Raw genomic sequence first — 24,711 nt, 5'->3', positions numbered from 1 at the left:
TCCCGCATTGGGCTCCTTGCATGGAGCCTGCTTCTCCCTCGGCCTGTGTCTCTGCCTCTCTCTCTCTCTCTCTCTCTATCATGAATAAATTAAAAAATCTTTTAAAAAATAAAAATAATAATAAAAATCTCCTGTACAATGAAGGAAACAATCAACACAATAAAAAGGCAACCTTTGGAATGGGAAAAGATATTTTCAATTGGCGTATCTGATAAAGTGTCAGTATTCAAAATATATAAGGAACTTGTAAAACTCAACACTCAAAAAATAATCCAATTTTAAAAATTGCAGAAGACATGAATAGATATTTTTTCCAAAAAAAAAAAAAAAAAAAAACATACAGGTGGTCAACAGACACATGAAAAAATGTTTAACATCACTGATCATCAAGGAGATACAAATCAAAACTACAATGAGATATCACCTCATACCTGTCAGAATGGCTAAAGCCAGCAACACAAAAAACTACAAGTGTGATGAAAATGTGAAGAATGGAGAACCTTCTTGCACAACTGGTGGGAATGCAAACTGGTGCAGCTTCTCTGGAAAACAGTATGGAGTTTCCTTAAAAAGTTAAAAATAGAACTAGCCTATAATCCAGCAATTGCAATACTAGGTATTTATACAAGGAATACAAAAATACTAATTCAAAGGAATACATGCACCCTGATATTTATAGAAACATTATCTACAATGGTCAAATTATAGAAACAGCCCAAATGTCCATTGACTAATGAATGAATAAAGAAGGGTTGATGTATATGTTTACATATGTTTTTATATATTAAATGGAACATTAGCCACAAAAAAGAATGAAATTTTATCATTTGAAATGACTTAGATGGAGCTAGAGAGTATTATCTAAATGAAATAAGTTAGCCAGGAAAAGACAAATGCCATATGATTTCACTCATATGTGGCACGTACGAAACAAAACAAATGAGCAAAGAGAAAACAGAGAGACAAATCAAGAAACAGACTCTTGTCTATGGAGAAAAACTGATGGGGGCATGGGTTAAATAGGTGATGGGGATTTAGGAGTGCAGATGTTGTGACGTGCACAGGGTGATTATGAATCACTATATTGTACTGAAACTAATATTACACTGTATGTTAACTAATAGGAATTTAAATAAAGACTTAAAAAAACCTATATGATAACATTGACTCCTTGAAAAGAAGTGAAAACAAAAAAGAAATAAGAGGGGGAAAAGGGATGGGGCTTGGTTGTCTCAGTCAGTTAGTCTGCCTTCAGCTCAGGTAGGTCATGATCCCAGGGTACTGAGATCGAGTCCCACATCAGGTTCCCTGCTCAATGGGGAGCCTGATTTTCCCTTTCATGAATAAATAATAAATAAATAAATAAATAAATAAATAAATAAATAAATAAATAAATTCTTAAAAAAAAAAAAAGAAACCAGGGCAGCCTGGGTGGCTCAGCGGTTTAAGCACCTGCCTTCCTCCCAGGGCATGATCCTGGGGTCCCAAAATCGAGTCCCATGTAGGACTCCCTGCATGGAGCCTGCTCCTCCCTCTGCCTGTGTCTCTGCCTCTCTTTGTGTGTGTGTCTATCATGAATAAGTAAATAAAATCTTAAAAAAAAAAAGAACCTTAAAACAGTCTTAAGAGAATCTATTTGCAATTGGAATTGGAAGACAGAGAGAGAGAGAGCATGCACAAATGAAGAATAAAAAATTAATAAATTCATTTCATCCAGCACGTTAGACACAGGAAACAAAATAGTGTCCAAAAATTCCATGGCCATTGTCCATTTAATTTAATGACTACTGACAGAAATAATTTAATAATTGTTCAAAAGAAGGTACAAGCTTATCTGGAGTCAGTGCCATGGAAGATTCCTACATGCTAGTACTAGCATGGCATGGGGGACTCACCAAGACTTGGGGCAGGAAGGAAGCTGCACTGCTATTTGAATGGTCTTCATGAGCAGAATTTTCTAGCTGAGGAGAGTGGAGGATAGACTGGGTGGAGAGTAAGTGTCACAAGCAGAGGAAAAGGCAGAAACAATACCTGAACTAAGGAAAGGCTTGATTTGCCAAAATGAAAGATGCAACGAGAACCAGAAAATTCATGAAAACAAACTAGTAGCCGGACATATGTGTGACTATCATAGAAGATGAAGATGGGCCACCAACATTCAGGCTTCCAAAGCAGTTCATATTTTTAAAAATACCAGTATTTTACTGGTCTCAGACATCTCCACACCTCCATATTCTGTTAGAATATTGTGTAATATTTATAAACACTTGCGGGAGAACACACTATGACCCAGGCTTTCATTTATTTCACCCCTTATCCTATCCTGTTATTTCTTCATCAGAAGTACTCACACTCCTGGATCACATATTTTAAACTTTCTCTTGGGTTTCTTTGTGTTTTACCTACTAACATCAGTATGTACTTTTTTTTTTTTTAAAGATTTTATTTATTTATTCATGAGAGACACCGAGAGGGAGAGAGAGAAAGAGAGAGAGGCAGAGACACAGGCAGAGGGAGAAGCAGGCTCCGTGCAGGGAGCTTGACGTGGGACTTGATCCAGGGTCTCCAGGATCAGGCCCCGCCCGGGCTGAAGGCGGCACTAAACCCCTGAGCCACCCTGGCTGCCCCTCAGTATGTACTTCTAATGAATACATTTTTTAGCTTTTCTCTTGCTCTTGGACTTTATAAAAAAAAAAAAAAAATAGTACTGTGCCATATAGGTTTTTTGCAACTTTTATGCAAATTTCATTTCTAATATTCACCTGTGTTCACATGTGTAGCTGTGATTTATACGTTTCTAATGATATCAAGTATTCTATTATGTAATAGTTCACAAGGTATTTATATCTCTTCCTGACAATACGTATCCGGGCTGTTCCAGCTTGGAGTTACAAGCAAAGCTGCTATAAATGTTCTCGTACATGTATCCCAGGGCACAGTGTAAGAACTTTATAATATCACTTTGATGCTGAGCAAATGTTACTTATTCCATCTAGTGTTTTCAACTAAAAGATGAAGAGGCTTTTGCTGAAATTGAAATAACATCTATTACCTGAGTTTCCTGGGTTCTTGCCTGTATTAGAGCTTTTAGAACACATTGTCTTGCATTATGGTTCTTAACATTTGTGTAATTTATCCTACAATATTGCGAGCAACTTGTCAGATGCTATTTCATTCTTTCTGTTTCCCACAGTGCAGCATCTTGCATAGTACGGCACATTGCTCAAAATTTCTTGAAATAAATTGAACATTTAAAACTGCATTTAATATATCAAGATTAATCATTTTTAGCCTTAAAATATCTGCTTTCCTACCAGAGGCAGAAGAGATGGCTATGTTGCTTTTTAATTTTTTTCTCTGACTTTTTAATGTAGCTTTGAACCCTAAGTCCCTTTGCCTGAGAAATCCATTTCAGAGGACTGTTTTGCTAAACTGAGCATCAGTTAGTACAAATCTATCTAATTCATTGGATACACTTTGATTTAGAGTTGAGGGAAAAACATAACTTAAGACTATATTTCTACCACCCATATTTAATATAGTGAATAATTTGTAATGCATTTCTTACTTTTAGTCTGATTGTCCACTCTGTCCTTTTCTTGAGCATCAGGAAGCTTTCTTCTAACTTCTATTTAAAATGTAAACCTGCACTCTGGCCTAAGAGGAAATATGTCCAGTCCCTGACTTTCTACATAAATTTAATAGGTTTTAGTGTGTATTTGCATGGTTATGAGAGCCAAGAAAAAAATCCAATAGACTGCTGCTATATTCAGGGATAATTCTTGGGTAGATTTATGATCCTTGTCTTAAAAGATTATAAACACAAGGGATATCTGAGGATATACCATCTAAATAATTCCACGGAAACTTTCCCAATATAATGTGTTACATCTACTCATTATTTAAACTACAAGTTGAACCAACACAAGATTGTTTTAGTATCAGTTTTCTTAACATATAAAGTGGAATTTATTTGACAACTGAGTATGTGGTCTTTTTTTTTTTTAATTTTTTTTTAAATTTATTTATGATAGTCACACAGAGAGAGAGAGGGAGAGGCAGAGACGTAGGCAGAGGGAGAAGCAGGCTCCATGCACCGGGAGCCCGACGTGGGATTCGATCCCGGGTCTCCAGGATCGCGCCCTGGGCCAAAGGCAGGCGCTAAACTGCTGCGCCACCCAGGGATCCCTGAGTATGTGGTCTTTAAATTCTATCACGTTGCCCATGATTTGTCTATCTGAACCCATGCCCTAGTTAAATTAACAAAATATTTAATCAACTTATCATTATTTTGTCTAAAACAGAAAATATAGAATATTAAAACAGGAATGACTTGAAATTTTTCCAATTACTTCAATTTACAAATAAAAGGCAAAGATACAAAGAAGTGAAGTTATATAGCTAGTTTATGGCAGAGTTAAAAAGATCATCCTCTATTCAGTGATTTTTATACTGATAAATAATTTCATCTTTGCCTCTCAGTCACCACCCCTCCCACACACACATACCACATGATTATTAATATCACCCCCAGCTTCAAACTTAATTCCAAAAAATGTATTCAGTTAAATTATGCCATGAATTACCTAGGTACTTAATAAATAACTTTCTAGTAAGAAATAGAGAAGACTTTCAGATTGCTTATAATTCATTTTGACTTAATAAAAACTGCACAGAAAGTTGGTGACTACACAGAGTTTGAAACCCATTTGTAGATCAGTTAAGATAAATGTTATAAGCATCTAAAATATGAATTAAAGGGGATCCCTGGGTGGCTCAGCGGTTGAGTGTTTGCCTTTGGCCTAGGGTGTGATCCTGGAGTCCCGGGATTGAGTCCCACATCAGGCTCCCTGTGTGGAGCCTGCTTCTCCCTCTGCCTGTGTCTCTGCTTCTCTCTCTCTCTTTCTCTCTCTGTGTGTGACTTTCATGAATAAATAAATAAAATCTTTTTAAAAATTTTTAGGGGATCCCTGGGTGGCTCAGTGGTTTAGCGCCGCCTTCGGCCCAGGGTGTGATCCTGGAGTCCCAGGATCCAGTCCCACGTCGGGCTCCCAGCATGGAGCCTGATTCTCCCTCTGCCTGTGTCTCTGCCTCTCTCTCTCTCTATGTCTATCATGAATAAATAAATACAATCTTTAAAAAAATAAAAATAAATAAAAATATTTTTTTAAAAAATATGAATAAAAGAGAGGAGTTTCAGAGTTGCATTGCATTTTGTTTTGTGTTGTACATGTATTAAACATACTCTTTTTTCTTATCCAAATACCTAGTTATTTTGAGTGCTTTTATCAACATTCCAGCAGATCCCCTAAATTAGCACCGAAGTATTTAGCACTCTTTGATGACCTTCTCAGACAATATCAATCTATTACACTATTAGGTGATCATGTTATTAAAAATCAGTTTTCCTGGTTTGATTACAGATCACTGATGCAGCTAAGTGTTGGCAATTCAGCTCTAATATGTGAACACTACCTTGACATTTCTAATAGGGAGACTGTGGAGTATTTACAGTCATGAACATAGAACTCATGAATAAAAGTAATTGTGGATTTCAAAGGGCCCAGCTTTTCTGACAACATAGATAACACGACTTCACTTCTCAATTTCTTATGGCACTTTTTGAAAAAAGTCTGTTTCTTTCCAGTCAAATAAAAGATAATGCGTTGATTTTTTAAATTGTTTTTGAAGTTTTGTTGTTTTATTTTATTGTTATTGTTATTTTACTTTAGGGTAGGAGAATCCAAATTAAGGTGGTCATCATTGAGATGGATGCCAGTGATCCAGTTTCAATTGCTTTTACCTGTTTTGAAAAATGTGCTCACAAGGGATGATCAAGAAAAGCACCCCATTATCTTGCTGTTCTCTAAAGCTCTCCACAAGGCAGGTGAAACACTCTTGAAAGCTCCAAGCAGAGAAATTCCTGAGTTTACTATAAAGAAGTCTGGGGGGATCCCTGGCAGCTGTTTGGCGCCTGCCTTTGGCCCAGGGCATGATCCTGGAGACTCAGGATCGAACCCCACATCGGGCTCCCGGTGCATGGAGCCTGCTTCTTCCTCTGCCTGTGTCTCTGCCTCTCTCTCTCTCTCTCTCTCTCTCTCTCTCTCTATCATAAATAAATAAAAATTTAAAAATTAAAAAAAAATAAAGAAGTCTGGGTATTTTATCCTAGGTAGAGCAAGAGATAATAGTCATCTCTCCTAGAAGTAGCTTTTCTGCCTTTTCCCCCAACTCTTAGATACATGCTGAAGGATAAGCAAGGAATTGAATCCCAAGTGGGGGTATAGAGCACCAAGAAAAGAGGAGATTCAACTTATGACCATATTTTCCTTAGATGTAGTCCTATTTATGAGGACCCTTTGGGAAACTCTGGAAAGTCAAAATCTCTATGAAGACAAACAGGATTTGAATCATCAGAAAAACTGCCATTCAAGTGAATGCAATTTTTGAGAGGGTGCAACTGTATGCTATCAGTAACCAACATTCTCAGTAGCTGGGGATGAGTGCTTAAGATTTGATTGGGAGCCTAGGTGATTGGGCATGGCACTGACCATACACACTGGTCCTGACTTCTTAAAAATGACTTCCTTCTGCTCTAAAATAGATCCATCAAACAAAAAAATTTTCATGTGATAGTTTAGACACTGTCTTTAGTTATCTCTTGCTGTATAACAACTTGCCTGAAAACATAGACATTTATTATCTCACAGTTTTTGCTGGTCATTCATGTCAGTGGTTGCAGCACACCTTGGTGCCTCTGACTCAACTTTACTTAGGAGGCTACTACAATCAGGCCGTTGGCCAAGACTATGATTTCATCTGAAGGCTCTCCTTGGGGAAGATTCACATTCAAGCTCATTCACATGACTGTTGGCACTATTCAGTTCTTCACAGATTGTTGGGCTGAGATCTCCCTCAGTTCCTTGCCATATAGATTGTGTCCTCGATCAAATTCATATGCTCAAACCCTAACCCACATTATCTCAGAATGTGACTGTATTTGGAAACAACATCTTTAAAAAGGTGATTAAGTTAAAATTGGACTATTGGGATAAGCCCTAAATCAATCTGACTGATGTCCTTATAAGAAAAGGAACTTTGAACACAAAAAGAGACACCAGGAGACAACCATGTAATGACATAGCAAGAGAAAGGCCTCAAGGGAATCCAACCCTGCTGACACCCTGATCTTGGACTTGTGAGAAAACCAATTTCTGTTCTTTAAACCAGCTGTTCTATGATATTTTGTTATTGGTGGCCCTATCAAATGAATATAGGGCAGTTCACAAGATGGCAGCTGGCTTCCTTCCTTTAGAATTAGGGAATGAGTAAGTATACTCAAAATGAAAGCCACATTCTTTTTGTAATTTAATCTCAAAAGTAACATCTAAATACTTCTGTTGTATCATATTCACTGGCAGTCAGTTAACTCAGCTCAAATACAAAGGGAGGGAATGGTATGAGGGCATGAGAACCTTGAGTTTGGAACCATTACTAGGGGCCATCTGAGAGGCTGCCTGCCACAAACATATACATCTATAACTTAGGGGCTCTAATTTAGGTAAAGAAGAAAAAGCTATAGATAATATTATGAGTGGATTATGCAGGAGCTACGGTAAACAGTCCTTATGAGTGTTTGAATGGGGTTTAAACTGGAGGAGAAATTTCCAACCCGGGACAGTTGTAATTGTTTTCATCCCATGGTACCACATGAAAAGAAATTTAGGAGATCCTTAGCAATGATCACAGGTGATATGAGCACTAAATCCAATTTTTCTTTATTATCATCTATATTTACTCTCCTGTTGACAAGGAAGAATAAGTAGAAAGGATTTTAATTAGGTGAGTGTCATCAACTGCCCTTGTACTGCTGCTTTGCATTTAGTTTTCCCTCTACCCCTTGACAGTTTTCGTGCTTGGCTTAGAAACACCTCTTCATGAGTAAAGTTTGCAGTCAATTATTATGTGACAGTACCAACTACTGTCCTAAATATATATTCAAATTAGGGGTTATATAGCGGGCATTTCTAAAGCAGAACATTCCTGTAAAACAAACAAACACCAAGCCAGCTGGAATGTTATTTTGGATGCACCGTCCTGCCTCAGGACCATTATTAGTTTTTCAGGACTTATCTCCAAAACTTCTCTCAGAGTAAAACAAAAAAACAAAACAACAACAACAACAACAAAAACCCAGGTAGACTTGGTTATAAGCAAACACTAGTTAAATATACACTATTAAAGGTGAGAAAGAGTTGCTAAGAATCCTAAACAATCTTTTCTCTTAAGAAAAAAAGAAAAAGCTACATATATTTTAAGAGGTAAAAAGACCACCAGAGGCATATTTATGATTATTTCTTTCCAAGGCTATTATAATAAGATAAAGAGGAAGAAGGTCAGTTTGGAAAATTTTGGAGAAGACTATAGTTTTTGGTCCAGGCACTCCATTTTTTGTCAGTAGAATAAATCCATAAGTTTAAGTTCTGAATCACCTGGCCATTAAAAAATACACGCACATAAAAGGTATTTGTACTTTTGGCATAGGGCACACTTGGAATTGTGATCTCTGGTGTTTAAAATTGGCCTTGGGGACCTTAAAACTTCATTACCAAAGCCTCTTAAGTGCTTTCACTCTCCATCTCCATCTTTTCTAGTGTCATCTAAGTGGCACATGGCAATGAAGGGTATGGAGTTTAGACATAGACCAGCTGAGTCTGAATCCCAGCTCTATCCTTTGCTAGCTAAAAGACGGTTCTGAGACTCAATTTCTTAATCTGGAGTGTGGAAATATTAATGGTAATTAAAAGATTCCCATGAGGAAGAAAGGTCACTTTTTAATCTAGCCTCATAGTAAGCATTCAAACCACATATATCCATTATCAAGTCGATTATTCTGTCAAAAATGCTTTTCCTTAATTTGTTGGCTTGCCAAATGTATTTTCCTCCTTCAAGATACAACTCAAATATCTCCTGTTCTAGGATATCTCTGCTAAGTCCTCCAAACTCCTTCTTTTGGGCTTTCATTTCATTTTATCTCTGTTTGTATACTTGTCACTTTCATCATGACTGTTTTTCCCCCTTTTTACTCGACTCTTCATTTGACCTGGAGTTCCTTAAAACAGGGTCATAACTTATCCTTTTTTTCAACATGGTGGATGCTCAACAAATGTTTATGAAATAAATGAATGGTCACTCAGCCTTGATATGACTTCCTTCTGGATAAGTGGATGTCAGGGTAGAGTAAGTTATGTTAACTAGCATATTTGAAAGGAGGATTAAGAAAAATCATTCTAAAAGTGCCTTGAATCAATACATTCTATAAAAAGACAAAAACTACTCATTAACATCTTGGCATGATGGACATTTTGAATAGGGAACATGTTTAATACATGATGCTCATGCTACTGAGATCACTTATTTAAAAAAATGTACGTATTAGGATTCATTTTAACTAGTCAGGTAGCACTTACATTTGTCATTTCAAGCCGTTTAATGGAATAGTACATCATGGATTCAGATAAAAATGGCATATATTAAGAATGTTAGTGGTTAAAAGATTTTGAAAACAGGTATTTGAGGGACTAGTCAAAGCAACTATTCAGCCTCTATCTTTAACCACAACCAGTATTAAACATTACAATTATTGATATCCATCCTGATGCCTGATGATAGGGCAAATCCATTCATTCATATCTTAGTTCAAATAAATCATTACTCTGTGCTTCCACATCTTTCATCTAAATATTAAAATGTTAAAGCTTTACTTTCTAACCTGACCTTTAATGATATGTTTTCTAATTAACTTTGTGCATCATTATCAACTCTTCAGTACTTGGTTTGAAGTCCTAAGTAATTAAGCACATTTTCAAATCAGCATTATTTCATAATGTAAACAAGATCCTCATTTGAATGAAAGATTTAAAAATTTAAAAGTAATGTAATTTAAATCTGGAAGTGCTTTTGTTAGTGTTGCGAGTATCAGTGTATATCACAGTATAAATAATCAACTTTCATTTATTAGTGCACCTAAAAAAATTTTAGTGGCTAATATTGTCAAAAATAGTCCTATTACGTGTCATTCACATAATTGGATATCAAAAGATTTGTGGTATAATTATATTGAATACACTGAAATAATAAATTTTGAATTAACTTTCCAAACTTATGCAGATGTCCTTAAGATTGTTTGTTGTTCCCTTAGTGGGGTTTTAAAAGCAAAGAGAAGATCAGAGTAAACTGAAAAAGAACCTAAATTCTTAAAGTTCATGCCTCAAATAAGGACTCATTTCTTATTTCTAAATGTTCTCACCCATTTGGCCTTTACTTTATATGCATTATAAAATGCTCTCTCTGCCATATCCAAATTATACTAAAACTATTTCTTTCTTTCTTCACTGCCACCATCACAGACTAAATAGTATCATTTTTTTGACTGACTACTGGCAATCACTTCCTAACAGATAACACTAATGCTTCTCCCCTCTATTATTTTTCAAAGATGAATATATTTTGACATTCAGTCAAATGCCTCATCAGATATTTTTAAAATATTCTAGAAACAATACTAACATTCCCCTGTTTAGAGAAATGTTGCTGGTATAAGTGTGCTGGTATCTGAGCATATTGCAAAATAAAGACTTCAATTCCTGATGCCTTTCTCCTATCTTAGATCAATAGACCACTGAAGCCCAAGAGGTGAAGCTGTAAAGGCTTAATCTCAGCCTGACACCCCATCCTTATGTATTTATTTTTTCATCTGATGAAGAAAAAAAAGGTAGATAAAAAAGAGAAATAGGCAAATCTTCCATTATAGTTAGAGTTTAATAATATAGCTCTCTCGCACAAAATAAATAAGCAGATATAAAAGTCAGTAAACATAAAAATTTGCATAGCATATTTTAACCAACTTAATCTAATTTATACCAACAACTGTAGAATACATAATTTTTCAAGTTTTTGTGGAACATTACTAAGTTTTCTACTATCACCACATTTACTCAAAAATGTATTGGAAGTCCTAACCAGCACAATGAGGAAAAAAAATGAGATATAAAAATTAGAAAGATTGGAAAGGAAGAGTAATGATTTTGTATTTTAAAAATCAAAATGAATCTTTAAACAGGTTACTAGGAATAATGAGTAGAGCAAGATCATAGACTAGAATATTGATGTACAAAATCTAATTGTATTTACATATAAAAGAAAAAATAGAAAAGGAAAACATAAACATTTACAATAGTAAAAAGTAATAATCCTTTAGCATAATTCTATAGTTAAGAATAAATCTAAAAAAATGCAATACTTCTGCATTTAAAACTACAAAAGATGAATACTTTTTAAGAGAACCTAAATAAATTGAGAAGTATAACATTCCAATGGATTGGAAGGCTCTGTAATGTTAAGATATCAATTTTCCCAAAGCTGATCTACAGATACAGATTATGCAATTCCATTTAAAATCCAAGTTGAGGGGCACCTGGGTAGCTCAGTGGTTGAGTGTCTGCCTTTGGCTCAGGTCATGACCATCGGGCTCCCTGCAGGGAGTCGGTTTCTCCCTCTGCCTATGTCTCTGCCTCACTCTGTGTCTCTCATGAATAAATAAAATATTTAAAAAATAAAATCCAAGTTGAATTTTGTTTTATCTTGTTAATTTATTTTGCTTTTAAATTTCATATTTATCTGTCTATTTATTTATGAAATTGCCAAGCTTACACTAAAATAATTATGGAAATAGTCAAGAATAATAGATAAAATCTTGAGTAACAAGTTGGAGAATCATGCTACCAAACTTACTGTGAAATTACAGTAGTAAAGCCAGTATGATATTGCTATGAGATTATTACAATACACTAATGGAATGGAATAGTGTTGGAAAATACCAATACAAATACATGTTCTTAATTTACAAGAAGAAGCCACTACAGTTCAGTAAGGAAAGAGTTGTTTTATAAATGGTGCAGGAATAGCTGGATTATTATACAGAAAAAAAAATGATACTAGATCTCCTTTTTATACTACACATTAAAAATTAACTCAGAAGGCATGATACACTTAAAGACATATGATAAAATACTAAAAGTTCTAGAAGAAAAACATAGGAACATATCTTCACAAATATAAAGTTTCCTTAAATAGGATATGAAAAGAACTAACCATAAAAGAAAAGACTGGTAAACTACATTTCATAAAAATCAAGATAGCAATAAGATAAGCAACAAAATGAAAGCAGAGATTCACAACACAAGGCAACTCAGCTTAAAATTCAGCAGAAAACTTTGTGGAAGGAGCCATGATGTTGAACAGATGAAGATGTGATATATATATATCTGGAATACTAATCAGCCATCAGAAAGGATGAATACCTACCATTTGCTTTGACATGGATGGAACTGGAAGGTGTCATGATGAGTGAAATAAGTCAATCTGAGAAAGACAATCATCATATGGTTTCACTCATATTTGGAATATAAGAAATAGTGAAAGGGACTATATGGGAAAGGAGGGAAACCGACTGGGGAAAAATTAGAGAGGAAGACAAACCATGAGAGACCCCTAACTCTGGGAAACAAAGGGTTGCAGAAGGAGAGGTGGGTGGGGGCATGGGGTGACTGGGTGACAGGCGCAAAAGAGGGCACTTGATGGGATGAGCACTGGATGCTATCCTAACATGCTATCATGTTAGCAAACTGAATTTAAATAAAAAAGAATTGGCAGAAAACTTGAACAGGCATTTATGAAAATACCAAAATGGCAAGTCAACATATGCACAGTAAATAACATTAGTCATCAGAAAAAATGAAAATCAAACTACCTACAGTGTGATACCATCATGCATCCACCAGAATTACTAAAATTAAAAAGTAATTTCAAGTAATAACAAGTGTTGGCAAAGACTTGGAAAAATTGGAAGTCTTTGTCAATGGTAGTGAAAACTGAATTAACCCATATTGAAAACTCTTTTTTTTTTTTTTTTTTTGGTGGTGGTGGTTTTAAAACTTTTACTGCAATATAATAATGAAGTAAACAGTAATTAGACACCTACCAATTCTTTCCCAAAACAAACCAAAAAAAATGTAAACAGGAAAATAACTCTGCCTATACTTGTACAGCTTCTTAAATCGTGTTAGAAGGGTCTCACATTCAATGATGAAGAAATTTTAAAATCGCAGTAATTATTTTCATTTAAGAAATTTTCATTTAAGAAAGGGACCCCCTCCTCTCCTCCCTCCCAAGTATTTAACATGAAAGAATGGGCTTTCTTACACATTAATTCAATACATATTTGAAGCAGCAACAATAACCATCAATAATTTGGCATTTCTGATTACAGTTGCTCCAAATTTTTTTTCAATTTCACAAAGCCATTATCCAGTGTTGCCATGAAATAGAGACTGTAAATTCTAGGTAGCAAATATTCTTTCTGAAACTAATGTTAAAACAAAGAAATAAAAAGCAGGGTATTACACTTTGGTTTTATCTACTACAACTAAACATACATATGTCCTTACTCAGCAACTGTACTGCTGAGTATATCCTCCCTGAAGTAAGTAATGATGTTGACCAGAAGGCATGATCAATACATTCATAACAATTTTGTTGGCAATGGCTTCATAATGTAATAAACCCAAGTTCCCCTCAACATGGAATAGGTAAATAAACTGTGGAATAATATTCATACAGTGAAATAGCATAAAAAAGAATGAACTACTATGCACACTATAAGAGAATGAGCTCAGCAACATTGTTGAATCTCACAGACATAAGTTTTAGTGAAAGACTTCAGGCACAAGAGTATATACTGTATGATTCCATTTATATAAGGTTATAAGTGGGCCAAATCCATCTTTAGCAATAGAAATCAGAATAATCATTGTGCTTGCTGGGTTAATTTGGTACTGACTGGTTGGGGCCATAGCACAAGAAAGAATTCCAGGTGACAAAATTTTCTCTATCTTGATAGAGAAAATACATTTTATATGTAAAAAACATATTTAATATAACTCCACGTAAGTTGTATTTCAATAAAATATCACCAAAACAAGAACAAAAAGTAAATTCTGTGCAGAACAATAACTACTCTATGATACTGCTTTGGGTGGAAATTCATTAATAAAAGTGCATTTACTAAAATACCTGTCACATAGTAAGCACCAAAAAATATTGGATGAACAATACCAAGTTTTGTTGATGATATGCAGCAACCAGAAACCTGACATACTGCAGCTGGGAGCATATATTGGTACAACCATTTCGGAAACAATTTGGTGGTATCTACTAAGGTGAAACATACTTCTAGCCTGTGATAGAAATGCCTCTTAGGTATAGAACTAAAACATATTAATACATGTGCTCCCCCCCCGCAAAAAAAACAAAAACAAAAACATGCATAGTAACACTATTTTCAGCTTTGTTCATAATAGCTAAATACTTAACAATTCAAATACCTATTAATCCTAAAGTAGATTAATAAATTGTATATTGTATAAATGAAATACCATTTAGTAATATAATCAGGACAAACTATGACCAAAGGCAACAACAAAGGTAAGTGTTAAAGGAAGTAAGGCCAAAATCAGAAGAATACATAAGATACAATTTAGATTTTAAAAAGTAGATGCTGTGATTCTTTCTATAGGAAGCTCAAGAATAGATTAAATTAATATGCAGGAACAGAATTCAGAGTGGACTACTTTTTTTGCAGAAGTGGGAGTTATTGTCTGGAATAGGGCATGAAAAACCTGGGATACTGGAAATTTTCTATACGCTTATTTGGAGGATGGTTACACATTGTATGCATATTTTAAAAATTGTATGAAGCTGTATGTTGACAATTTGTGTACTTCACACATACATTATACCTCGATACAAAATTGTAGTAAGTATTTTAAAATTTAGGATATAAAATAATACATCAAAAACTAAACCTAGTTGTACCATGAATTTTTAAAAAATCAGAAATAGTACTGTCAATACATTTTATAAATACATTACTATAATATTTGGATTAGCAAGGGTCATTTTTGGATAAAGAAGATGGCAATATTAATAGGTTCACAATATTTAGAAAGGACATAAATTCATGAGCATATTACATTTAATAATTTATGAGATGTAGAGATTGCTGAAAGATAAAAAAATTATTATATAAAAACAAACCAACTAAACTAACATAACCTATAAGACTGTATAAAAAGAACATCAGAAAAAAAAAAAAAGAACATCAGTCTTCTTCCTCAATTTCAAATAAAAATACAGAAAACAAAAGGAACAAATTAACATGAAAAATTCATGACCTAGAAAAATATAAAAATTGATTTAGACAAATCTAAGAACTGGTACCTTAAAAATATCAATAAAAGAGATTGTTTACTTCTAGTTTAATCTAGAAAAAAAGATAATTAAATTAAGAAGAGAATATTATATTAGCAAAGATATAAAAGATTACTTTAAATTTGTTATTACCAGGCTAATCTGGAATCTGGATGGCATGGCTGATTATTAGGGAAAATATAAATTAACAAAGTTAAGAACTAAATGGATTATCAAAACGCCAATGAAATAATTTTAAAAATTGAGAATGCTGCCAAATAACTACTCCTCAAAAAAGAAAACACCATCCTCTGCCAATTTTCTTCTTTTGTTTCAGCAGTGATTTCATATCTTCAAGGAGCATAGATAACTTGGCATGATTTTGCAAAATTAATTTGGAGACTCATGATGAAATAAATTAGCCTTTTTCTTTGTAAAAATAGCATATATTGATAATAAACCTGGAAAAAAGGCCCTTCTAAGATCACACACAAATATAACTGCTAAATATAAATTAAAATTTATAAGTGAAACATTTTTACATGTATTTTTTTTTAAATTTTTTATTTATTTACTCATGAGAGAGAGAGAGGCAGAGGGAGACATGTATTTTTCAAGTTAATTGTAGTTGTGGTTTTATATTATTAATTAATTAAATGAGAACTGTATTTCCCATAATTCACTCCCATGTATGGTTCTGGGCCAGGTATGTGGCACAAGAAAAATTTGCATTAAATCTGGGAAGCAGAAGTAAAGCAGCAATCATTACCTTCTGAAAGTCAGAGTAGGGATCTAGGAGCCACTGCATCCCATGTGTCATCCACTGGTTTATTTGCTGCCAATCAGCAGCAACTGGGCCTGCAGCACCTTATATCCAACTAGATATCTGGCAGATTATGCATCCTGGGCCAAATGAAGCTTTTTTACCATATCACTTCATAATCAAGGTTAAAGATGGTGAATGAAAGATTTGGCCTGTACTCATGGATTGCAATTCATCCCAACTCTTGCCTGATTTACTTCTAGACTGTCAGCATGTCAATATATGGAGATTCTGGCCTATTGCCTGACACAGAAGTCTAGCATTCTATGGACTCCTCTACTAGCTCTCTATTTTAAGATCCCTGATAAGTAACTTTTATCTGATCCTCCAACTATCTCCTTCCAGACCTCTAGTTCTTCAGTTCTCCCTTCCTATTCCTTATAATAATTCCTTTATGCTTTGTCATTCATAATTGTTCTGCTTCCCTGATCAAACACTCATGGTCAAGCGGCATTAATTTCAAGAAGGTAAGGATTGTTTCCATTAGAAAAATCTACCGATGTAGTTCATATATTTCCTCATATTAATATGTACAAATATCACCTTTCAAAAAAAAAACCTTCCAATGTCAGAAAGCTTCCAGTAAATTCTACAAAACATTGTTTAACATCATCTCTTTCAGAGAATAAAAAAACTAGGACACAGTCTCCAATCCATTATGATCTAGCTTAACTTTAATATTAAAATATAGCAAGGACTATAGGGGAGTGAAAATATATTTTCCTCATTAACATAAACAGATAAGTCCTCAACAGAATTTTAGCACACTGAATCCATTTGTTTGTGTTTATATATGTAAATATAGCCATTAGATTTTAATCCAGAGAGACAAAGCTGGGGATGCCTAGGTGCTCAGCGTTGAGCCTCTGCCTCCAGCTCAGGGTGTGATCCCAGGTGCAGGGATCCAGTCCTACATTGAGCTTCCTGCGAGGATCCTGCTTATCCCTATTCCTAGGTCTCTGCCTCTCTCTGTGTGTCTCATGAATACATAAATAAAATCTTAAAAAAAAAAGACAAAGTTGATATAATTTAGAAAATCAAATAATATAATTCACTACATTAACTAATAGAAAAACTATTTGACAACAATAAATGTAGAAAAAGCATACAAGTATTTACTTAAAAAGCATAAAAACAGAAATGAAGGAAAGTCTCTTTTAAAAAAACATTCCCATAAATACCATACAAATGTTAAAAAATGTTCTTTTGAGATTATAAATAAGATAATGAAAGAGTTTCTGGGTTGGTTACCGAATGGGAGGGTGGCCCACCTGGAAGGAACAAAAAATCTCTGCACCCCTTCCCACATCTTTGCCCTATGCATCTTTTCCATCTGGCTGTTCCTGAGTTACATCCTTGTAAAATAAACTGTTAATCTAGTCAGTATGGTGTTTTCTTGAGTTTTGTAAACATCTCTAGATACAAAGAAGAATCTGAGGAGTATGATGATGACATGAGCTTTGACCTTTTTGACAAAACTTATTTTGTAACATGTTCAAGAAAAAGCTGAACTTGAAAGAAAGAAGGAGAGAAAGAAAGGAAGAAAGAAAACCCTTTATTACCACTGCTATTTAACATTGTATATACAATGAAATTAGACAACTGTAAGTAATATAAGGATAGAAAAGGAATAAAGCTGCCATTATTTTAAGATAATTGTATGTGAATATCCTGAAGTGTCTATACATAATAGAATAAAAAAGCTTAGCAAAACATAAAAAAAAAACTATCTATAAAACAAACTGTTACTTTATAGCATTGACAATTTTAGAAAGTGAAATTCAGAAATACAGCACTTAGGGATGCCTAGGTAGCTTAGTAGTTGAGCATCTGCCTTTGGCTCAGGGCGTGATCCCAGGATTTCAGGATCCAGTCCCACATCGGGCTTCCTGCAGGGAGCCTGCTTCTCCCTCTGCCTGTGTCTCTCTGCCTCTCTCATGAATAAATAAATAAAATCTTTAAAGAAATACAGCATTTATAAAAGTAACAAATAATGTGAAGATGTATAAAATACCTCAAAAAATTATAAAATATTAAGAATTATTTAAAAAGGAAGTATTCACTTGGAGAGATATATTATGACCATAATTTCAAAGATTCAATATTTTTTAAATGTTAATTCTACATAAATTAACATATACAAGCAGGCATATATTCTAATTGTAATTCAAAATTTACATGGAAATGCCAAGGGCCAAGAATAATCAAGATACAATAAACAAAAAGAACATGTAGAGTTACTCTACCAAATATCAAAATTAATCATAAGCCTCTAATAATCAAGACTGTGTGCATTGGTACAAAGATAAAAAGACCAGGGGAACCCATATAGGGAGACCCAGGAAAGAAACCAAACCCAGGAATATTTGAGCAATTGTTACATGTCAGAGTTAATAAAGCAGATAGGGAGGAGAGAATTTTCAAGAAATGATGCCAAAATCATTGGATATCTATATAGGAAACAAAATGAAATTAGATCCCTACTTTATACTATATATGAAAATAAAATAAAATAAATCAAAGATAAAAAATGAAGGGCAAAAGTATACAGGATTTAAAATAATACATAGAATTTGAAGTTAGGAACATTTCCTTAACAAAATAGAAAACCTAACTCTTTCTTCCATAAATCAAATGATTGATAAATTGAATTATGTTAAAATTAAAAATTTTTCCACATGACATGAATAAAAGAGAAGAAAGGTAAGGCATACAAGATTTACAATTTGTATTATATACAAAGGTTTAATATAAGAATATTAAAAGAATCCCTACTAATACTAAAGAAACTAATAAAAATGAGCTAAATTTTTTGAATCAGTACTTCCTAGAAAAGAATATCCTAAACGGCCAATAAAAATATGAAACAGTGCTCAGCTTCACTAATAATAAAGTAAATGAACATACAAACCAAGATGAGATATCACTGCAGATATCACTGCATACCCACAATGGACAGAAATTTAGAAGACTGATACTATCAAATCTTGGCAAGGCTTTATAGCAAAGGAAATTTGAACAAATTGGTGGTTGATTCCAAATTGAATCATAAGACAGTTTGGTTTTATGGACTTTAAAGGAAAAGCACTGTAATTGCAGGAATTCCATCCATAGGTATAATATCCTTAAAAAAACTCTTACATATATAATGTAAGTTATATATACATATATATGTAAGTTATATATGTATATAGCAGCATTGTTTAAAAAGCCAAAACATGGTAGGAACAAAAGCCCAACGACTGTAGAATTCATAAACAGAGTGTTATAATCTTGTAATGAGCTTCCACATAACAATGAAAATTAACAGACTATAGTTACTTGCAATATGGGATGAATCTCAGAAATATAAGGCTGAATAAGTTACGTAGCAGAGTATAAAATTAACATCCAAAATCAATGTATTTCTATATAAGAATAATAACAACTTGGGAAAATATAATTGAAATAGATTGATGATTATAAACATAAAATATATAATAATAAATATATCATGACATGCTAGTGATCTATGTCTATGAAACATTACCCTCTAATGATGTAATTTTTAAATACCCAAATAAATGTAAAGACTTCTTATCATTGGAAGAAAAAACTTCAAATAATAGAAAAATACGTTTTGAACGAGCACCAATGAGTGATTAATGAATGAATAAGTTCATTCAATGAAATTATGTTCAATGAGTAAGTTTTAATGTTATACCAATCAGCACCCCAGAGGTATTTGAAAATAATTCTAAATTAATCTATAAAAATTAGCATAGGAAAATAACTAAGATAAATATAATCATGAAAATTAAAGAGAAGTGACTTAACATATAATATTTTTAAATTAAAGCAATACTTAAAATAAAATACAAAAAAATAAAAAATAAAAAAGTTAAAGCAATACTTTTGTGAAGGTGATATCATCCACAGAATAACTTACTGCAGAATGCAGCTACTGAGTGACTTTCCAATGAGACATTAGTATAGTATATGATATGCAATGGTATTTCAAATAAATGGGGAAGGGGATCCCTGGGTGGCCCAGCAGTTTAGCACCTGCCTTCAGCCCAGGGCATGATCCTGGAGTCCCGGGATCCAGTCCCACATCGGGCTCCCTGCATGGAGCTTGCTTCTCCCTCTGCCTGTGTCTCTGCCTCTCTTTCTGTCTCTCTGTCTCTCTCTGTGTGTCTCTCATGAATAAATAAATAAAATCTTTAAAAAAAATCAAATAAATGGGGAAATAATTAAAAAAAACTATGTTAGGACAATGATTAACAATGAAGGAATTGAAAAGCTAGGCCCTCATTTCACTTTTAGATCAAGTAACAATAATTCAAAATAAAGAACTTTATTATGATGCAGTGTACACCTGGACAGTAAGCTTTGGTTGTAAGGCATCCATTTCAAAGAGGCATCCACTGTGAAGAGGTCCATTTCCCATGAATACATTGCCAGCCACAGGACTGGATAGAGTAGGCCATACACCCCACTAAGGTTACTTTGTTTTAGAGACCTTGGTTGATTTCAACAACTGACCATTTGGACCACTCGCCTTTTCTCTTCCCTGCACTTTTTTAAAAAAGATTTTATTTATTCATGAAAGACACAGAAAAACAGGCAGACATATGCAGAGGGAGAAGCAGGCTCCATTCAGGAAGCCCAATGTGGGACTCCGGGATCACACCCTGAGCCAAAGGCAGATGCTCAACTGTGGAGCCACCCAGGTGTCCCTCTTCCCTGTGCTTTAAATTCCTGCTTAAATGTTATAAATTCACCTGTAAAGAGTGAGCTCAAGAAGTCCTAGACTAAAAGCAGAACCTCCAGCGCATGCATGCTCCCCTCCCCCCTCCACCGTGTTCTGTGGTCCCAGGTGTACTGTGTGATTTCCAGGTCTGGTAATTATAAACATTTATATTTTCAGTTTTCTGATTGTTGCTGAAGGGCCATGGAATCATAATAAGAACCACAAGGGGTGGTCCAGGCATAAAATGTTATAGTTTGGAAAAGGGAGATTGTGGGAAGCTCAGGGGGGCCAGGTGAGTGCCCCCAGGCATTTATACGGTAGCATTGGGAACAGGACAAAATTTGCACTCTGATTTTCCCCTTCTGCTTACTTGCTTTTACGAAATGCTGTCCTTGTGCCCTCTTTTATTCTTCAGGTATTAGATTTCCTCTATCACAAAATATATTCAAAATTCAATTTCACTTTCTTCTTTCTCTCCACTTCTCAGATTCTTTGTTAATAATTTCCCACCTCACTGTCAAATTTGTGAGAAATTTTCAAAGGAGTTCACATTTTCAGCTTAAGTTTGTTTGGTTACACATCGCAGTATTTCTTGTTTATCTTCTCATTTCTACCTGTAACTCCTGCTGTTAATACTAGAATCTGTTTTCATTTACACACAGTCTGTGCCAGGCACACAGTGAGCACTAAACTCATCTGTGTTGATGAGAATAAATGGAGAAATAAAGAATGCTTAACGTTGGAGAGGAAACTAAGCCACTCCTCTGCTATCATGATTTGCTTTCCTCAAACCTAGAGCAATGACACAGAGCTTTCACCAACTGGAAACATTCCCCCCAATTAATTTAATTTGTGTCAAAATACTCCTTTTGCAATAGAACGGTATAGTAATGGTGGTGTAGCTATAACCTTACAAATGTGAAAAGCCTAGTTACTTTAATGTTCAGTGAATTGTTTTCTTTAGATAACAAGTATTGAATGAATTTCAGCAGAGCCATTTTCACGTTTTGACAGAGTCTGTTTCAAGGACTGTGAAAAACTGCAGATTATCCAGCCCTACCCACGGAGATTCTGATTTAGAAAGTCATGCATCAGTCTCAGTGATCAATATTTTTGACAGCAGCAAACTCATTCAACAAATATTTTTGAGTGCCTGTCATTAATATTTTGTTTTGTATATAGCTATGAACAAAACAGACCAAAATTCTTGCTTTTGCAGAGCTTACAATTCAATGAGACATTCTGGCATAAGGGTTTGTAGTATTTAACAGCAATCTTTAATATTAAACAAGCTTTCCAAATATTGTTGTTTTATATTGAGCTATTTAATGCTTCACTGTATTTGGTGTGACATTTGACAAGGAAATATTTTGAGCAAAGATAGCATGTAATGTTGATGATACCATGACTCCATATCAATATGCTATTTCCTGATTCTCTGTAATTTTCAAAGCCAAATACCTGATCTGTATCTTTTTTACTATAGAATTGATCCTTTCAGATAAAATCATTAATGAGGTACGTGATGAAATAAAATGGGAGAGGCTTTCAAATCTACAAAAGAGCATTTAAAACTCTCAACTATAAATAACACTATCATTTTTAAAGTGAAGTGATAGGCACTGGCGTCAATTAGAAAAAAGCACATTCAACATTATCTTAAAGAGAGGAATGTTTTTTTGCAATTCTGAACACCATCATGAGACCCTTCCCCTCCTCTTTTTTTCCCCTCCCGCTGTAGCAAAAGACCTATTATACAAGCTTAGAATTTTATCAAGTGTTAATACACCATTAGTCATATCAGGCTCAACAGCTGGAAATGGAAGACAGGTTCTGAGGCATAAGCATCTCACCTCAGGAAAATTCACACTTTTAGGCAGAAGGGATGAGATGACGCTCTCCACAGCAGGGAAACTGCCCCAAAGCCAAGAAACTACAGTTGGTCCAAGCAGATATGACAGGGTAAAATGAGGGTGTACACTATTTAACATGTTTAGTTCAAATACAACCACAGCGTCTGTCTGTAGAAGCTTTCTTAGGCCAGTTGAAAGGACAGAAATTTGAGAGAAGCTGGCAAAAAGACTTGAGGCTAATTATTCTGGGTATAATGAAAGACTCGAACTGCTGTATAGCACCATTTTATAAAGAAACCACTGCCACCACTACTGAGCATAGACACTGGTTTTCACTGCTATCACCTTTGTTCCAGGAGCTCAAGTCAACACACTTTCTGCCTCTTTGTGTCCCCAACTCCTGAGAATAATTCTGAAGAGGGTACATTTGAATGGCAGAATGTGTTAACTTCTGTGCCTTTAGAGGCAAGGGAGCACAGAAAAAACTTGTCCCTTTTAGCTTCAAAAGAGGAGACCATCCCCTACCAATATGCAATTCCCTGACTGTGAGTTCAGATGGACTAACTGAGCATCGAAGGACAATTATAGCCTCATACTACTAATTTATTTTTATTTTCTATATCTTTCCACTTTTGAAAACTGTGCTATGAGCACTCAGTGAACTCTGCTATGGAGGTCAGGTTTCTATACTCTGCAACAATTTCTAGAAGAAATAAATGTATTTTTTTTTCTTTTAGGGGATGAGAGAGAGCTGATTTCCTTCCCAGTGAATCACTTGCCAAATGGAGTGATCCTGAGTCACATCTGAATGGAATGAAACGTGACCACCGAAATGCAATTCTTCCTGCAGCATCAACACAAATAATTCAGATGATTCTAAATTTGATAGAAGAGAAAGAAGTATTTCAGTGCTTTTTGATACTGCTTGAGTGTTCTTCCCGTGGCAATTGTTTGCTAGTTTTATAAGAATTCTCTTGGCCTTCTCTTCACACTTTCTATTTCCTAAAATGAAGTACAAATTTTTAAATAATTTTTAAAAATGATATCATACCTCCTCTAATAAATTTAAATGTACCCCTAGCTAGAGAGCAAATTAAAATCAGAGGCTGAAATCTCAAATTTTAAGATGCATGCCAATTGCCAGAGTTTAAAAAAAGATACAGAATATGCTTCCAAATGTGTGGGCGGGGACTGAGATTTGCATCTCTAACAAGCTCCCAGGTGATACCAGCAGCTGGCCCACAGAACACACTTAGAAATAACAAGGATTTCATGCTTTTTAAAGCAATGGTTAATGAAGAATCCTGTACACCTGTTGTCACAGGTGCTTTGAGAAGTACAAAGCCCTGAGCTAGCCATTCCTATCTATTAAATTTGGATAACAGGTTTGGGGCTCTGTTGAAGAAAATTGCTTTAAAAAGACAAAGAATAGAAATCTTCATTTCTGTTGGGGTAAAGATTTCTTCCTGTTCAATTTAACACTTATCTTGTGCTCGTGACCATGAAAAGATCATGATGGATTTGCTGATAGTCCTCTTAAATTTATGTTCTGTAAATTATAACCCACTATCTCTGACTTCTTTATTTTTTAAGATTTTATTTATTCAGAGAGAGAAAGAGAAAATAAATATGAGTGGAGGTAGGGGCAGAAGGAGAGGGAGAGAGAGGGTCTTAAGGAGACTCTGCTCTGAGCACAGTGCCCAAGGGGCTTGATCTCAGGACTCCAAGATCATGACCTGAGTCGAAACCAAGAGTTAGATGCTTACTCGGCTGAGCCACCCAGACACCCCACTATCTCTGACTTCTTAAAGTTTATTCTAAAATACCTCTGGGTACAAAAGCTTAAATTCACATATTAAGAAAATTCAAGTGCTTTCGTTTCAATTTTCTCATCAAGCCTGACTATAATAAGAGCTATGACTAACTGGTATTTTTTCCTCTTGAAATAAAATAAATGTTTTCTTCTTGCAAATGATTTACTGAGTTATGATTTA

At 34.5% G+C, this 24,711-nt stretch overlaps 1 long non-coding RNA gene across 5 annotated transcripts in view; it reads left to right on the top strand.

Annotated features, from left to right (window-relative positions):
* Window positions 1-24,417, top strand: part of LOC102153698 — a 223,004-nt gene extending 198,587 nt beyond the window's left edge. For 3 of the 5 annotated variants that reach the window (XR_005380024.1, XR_005380021.1, XR_005380023.1), the window contains one exon: window positions 23,455-24,417. This is a non-coding gene — a long non-coding RNA (uncharacterized LOC102153698). Of the gene's footprint in view, window positions 1-5,732; window positions 6,070-23,454 lie in introns of those variants that run through there. The other 2 variants (XR_005380020.1, XR_005380022.1) reach the window with 1 other exon arrangement.
* Window positions 24,418-24,711: the final 294 nt, after the last annotated feature.

Source organism: Canis lupus, chromosome 27 (genome assembly GCF_011100685.1).
Source record: "Canis lupus familiaris isolate Mischka breed German Shepherd chromosome 27, alternate assembly UU_Cfam_GSD_1.0, whole genome shotgun sequence".
Taxonomy (NCBI): Eukaryota; Metazoa; Chordata; class Mammalia; order Carnivora; family Canidae; genus Canis; species Canis lupus.
Note: the sequence above shows the minus strand (reverse complement) of the source record. Positions and strands in the feature narration are given on the sequence as shown.